This window comes from Trichechus manatus, unplaced genomic scaffold (genome assembly GCF_000243295.1).
Source record: "Trichechus manatus latirostris isolate Lorelei unplaced genomic scaffold, TriManLat1.0 scaffold00003, whole genome shotgun sequence".
NCBI classification, from domain to species: domain Eukaryota; kingdom Metazoa; phylum Chordata; class Mammalia; order Sirenia; family Trichechidae; genus Trichechus; species Trichechus manatus.
In genome coordinates this window covers 30474076-30478425 of record NW_004443939.1, presented here as the reverse complement: position 1 = coordinate 30478425, position 4350 = coordinate 30474076, and positions in this window count along the sequence as shown.

The following is a 4350-nucleotide window of genomic DNA, read 5'->3' as shown; positions in this document are numbered from 1 at the left end:
TTATTGATAGGTGTGAGTTTATTGATGTCATTTTGTAGTGCTTTTTTCGTGCTACTGATGTTTTCTTTGTTCCTCTTATTCTCCTGTGCTGAATTCCTTTTTTTTTTTTTTTGTGGATTTTTTTCATTTCTTTTGTTTTTGTAGGTTTTGCTTTAACTGAGAGTTTATGTTTTTCCTCTTTATTTTGATGAGTAGGTTTGTTAACTTTCTTTGTGTTTGCCTTGAAATTTACACTTATCTTCCTAAGTTTGAAGCAGTCTATTATTACTTGATATTGCCTTGCTTTCCTCTCCATTTGAAGATTCTATACCTACACCATTTATTCCCTCTTCTATTGTTCTGATATTGTTGTCATTTACAGATTAACTTCTCTGATTCCCTGTTGTATTTCTTTTGGTTTTGGATAGTCCTTGAGAGTTCATTTCCTAGATTGGTATCTGGCTGGTACAATCCCGCCTCCTAGATTTAGCCTGTGAGCTGATTTTTTTTCTCAGTTCGAAGGACTCCCTTTAATAATTCTTGTAAGTTTGGTTTGGTTTTTACATTTTCCCTTAATTTCTGTTCATCTGTAAATGTCCTAATTTCTCCATCTTATTTGAACGAGAGTTTTACAGGATATATTATTCTTGGCTGGCAATTTCTTTCTTTCAAAGTTTTATTTATGTCATCCCATTGCCTTCTTGCCTGTAGGATTTCTGCCAAATAATCTGAGTTTAATCTTATTGTTTCTCCTCTGTATGTGACTTTTTTTTCTCGAGCTGCTCTCAGGATTCTTTGTCTGTCTTTAGTTATGGCAAGTGTGATCATGACATGCCTTGGTGATTTTCTTTTGGAGTCTATCCTATATGGTGTTCGTTGAGCTTCTTGTATGGTCAGCTTTTCATCTTTCATGATATTGGGGAAGTTTTCTGTTAGCAGTTCTTCAATTATCCTCTATGTATTGTCTGTTTTCTCCCCCTGTTCTGGAACTCCGATCACTCAAAAATTTTTGCTTTTGATTTTATCCCACATAATTTTCTGGATCTCTTCATTTTTCTTTGTTCTTTTTTCTGATTTTTCCTCAAACAGAGTTGTATCCAAGTGTTTGTCTTCAATTCCACTGATCTTGTCTTCCACCATTTCAAACCTGCTTCTCAGCCCTTCTATGACACTGTCCATTTCTGAAATTTTGTTGTTCATCTTTTGGATTTCTAATTTTTGTTTTTGTATGATTTTTAGTTGTGAATTTATTTTAACATTTTGTTTCTGTATTATTTTCTTGAATTCTTCCCTTTTTTTGTCCATATTTTTCTTGAATTTGTCTGCCTTTTCCATGAATTTGTCTATTTTTTTCTCATTTTTGTCTGATTTTTGCTTCAACTCTTGGATAGCTCAGAATATTAGACATTTGAATTCCCTATCAGGTAGTTGTAGTGACTTTTCTTCTACTGGAGTGTCATCTGGTGTTTTGTTTTGGACACCTACTGGAACCATCCTGTCCCATTTTTGTAAATGTTTTTAATATTGTCTGCTATCTTTAGGGCATTCAGTAGTTATTTTCCTCATTTATTGATTGTAAATTTGTTTGTTTCGTCCTGCTTTTTTTTTACTTGGTTATGTCTGAGCAGGCGTGCTGTGTATTCTTTGTTGTTTGCTCGTTTGTGGGCATAATATTTTTGCCTCCTTCTCCAATTGGCAGGGTCAGTCACTCAGATTTGGAACAGCAGGGCAGGTCTAGCTGAACAGGAGTTGCTGGGATGGTTTGTTTTGTGGCACATAGTAAGGCCCACAGGGTGTGCTAGGAATCAGTTGATGGCAGGTTGTGGTAGGCCATGCCTGTGCTGTTTGGGAGTGTGATGTTCAGCACATGGTGCAAGTAGGCAGGAGGGAGGGGGGAGATTGTGATGTGTGTAACTAAGATGGGTTTGGGAAAGGGGGGGAACAGGAGCCAAAAACACAGAAACAAAAAAGAGTACTAAGAGATCTAGCCATTGGAGTGGAGAGATGAGTGACTGATAAATGGGGAAAAACAAAAAGGAGAAGAACAAGAAGAAAAAAAATGAATAAATAAAAATTAGAAAAAAAAAAGGCAAATTTCCCAGGGATCACACCAGTGTGGCTGCGAGGTCTTGAGAAGTTGCTCCCAGGCTGTGAAGTACAGCCTGGCCAGAAGTGGTTAGAGTTGTCACTCAGCACCAGGTATTCAGGAGACAGGAAGAGAACGTAAGTATAGAGAGACAAGAAACTGAGTAATGAAGAAAGACAGAAAGGGAAAAAGATAGAAAAGAAAGCAAAACAAACAAATCCAAAAAAAGAATAAGAAAAACCCCCGATAAAACCAAGAAAAAAGAAATGCCCTCAGGGATCCCTCTGTGCATCTGCACAAACTGAGGGGTTACGTCCTAAGCTGCACAGTACTACCCGGCTAGAATGGTCTCTCAATTTGAGAAAATAAAAAGAAAACAAAGAGATCAAAACAAACAAACAAACATAAGACCCAGGATCCCACCAGCATGGCAGCACATGCTGGGAAGCAGTTTCACATTCAAGCAGTGTTTCATAGCCTTTCAGGGAGAAGCAAAGATGGCACATGGAGCCAGGTATTTGAGAGAAAGGAGGGGAAGGTGGTGAGAGGTATGGAAGAAATCAAAAGAAGTGGAAAAAAGCAGCACCAGCAGCCCACAAATGGCACTCATGGAGCTGGCCAGTGCAGGTGGGTAGAATCCAAGCAGCACTGGGGTGAAGCCTGTGCTTCCCAGCAAAGAGACTGTAGCCGCAGGAAGCAGAGGAGGCCGAGTGGGGGTGAAGAAGGGTGGGGGCTGGGAAAGTGTATATCGCTGGTTACCAGTTGTTCTGTCTCCTGCTGGCAGCTCTGTGAAGCTGCTTTCCTGTACTGCAGTTCACCAATCTCCAATAGGAGTCCAAGATGGCAGATCCGTGCTGCATTAGCTGATAGGGGACCTCTGCTTGTATAACTCCTCACTCTCTGTTCTCTGTCCGTTTCTTATTCCATTTGGTGTTGAGTTCTTTATCTCTTCATTTGATGCTTAGGGTTTCAGGATTGACATTTTCTCTGTTTGGCTTAGTCTTTTGGCTCTTTGCTGTGGAGGGACGGCATGGTGCTTCTGTCTATAGTGCCATGTTGCCCCAGTAGAAGGATTTTGATCTAAACTTTCTAGCCCAAATGAGAGACAGCTGTTAGACAGTGGAAAAGTAATAAATTAAAAGTCAAAATGAATAATAGTTGTATTTGTTTGACTTTTTCTTATAAACAAAGAGGAATATTTAATTATTTTAAATCTGGTAAGTGACATGACAAATATTTTTGCCTTAAAAGATTAAACTTCCAGAGGACCAATTTAAAGGGAAGAGTATGCACGTAGGGAAGTCTATGAAAGTATTCTATGTATGGGGTAATAAGGGACTGAACTAGAAAAATGGTCAAATTAAAAAAAAAAAACAAAAAACCCTGTACCATCAAGTTGATTCTGATTCATAGTGACTTTATAGGACAGGGTTTCTAAGACTGTACTCTATGGAAGTAGATTGCTACATCTTTCTCCCATGGAGTGGCTGGTGAGTTCGAATCCCCGACCTTTCAGTTAGGAACTGAGGGCTTAACTACTGCACCACCAAATGATGGTAGGGAGAATGAAAAAGAGGACAGATTTGGAAGAGGCCTATTCTAGAAAATAATCTATAGGACTCTGTTAGTTATTCTATAGAAGAGTTAAAGAACCTAGCCAGTATGATTCTGAGGTGATGAGTCTTTGAAACTGAGAGACAATAGCATCGTTAGTAGACATAGAGGCTTTGTAAGTAATAGTGTGTTAAATTTGATGTTTCCGCTAAGTACCAAGATATAACTGATAATATATACAACAACAAGAATGAATCTCATAGAGATAACATTAAATGAATGAAATCAGACACAACTGAGTACCTAGTATATTTACATGAAGTTTAAAAGTAGGCAAATGTGATATGTGTTCAGAAGACCTGGATCATGCCCGTCTACCATCACTGAACATTTTGATCAAAGAATCTATAGAAGAATCCTAATCAAAAGAGGGAAAATGCAAAACAAAATTTCAAATTCTCATGTACTCCAGACTTCCTGGGGCCATGAAGGTTGGATGAACTTCTGAAACTATTGCCTTGAGATAATCTTTAAACCTTAAGCCACAAATATTCCCTGAAGTCTTAAAAACAAACAGTAGTTTCGCTTAACTAGTAAAAATGTCTGCCTTGAGCATTATGCTCTTTTTATTTATTTATTTATTTATTTATTTATTTATTTTACTTCAGGTGAAGGCTTACAGAACAAATAGTTTCTCATGAAACAGTAGTACACATGTTGTTTTATGACAT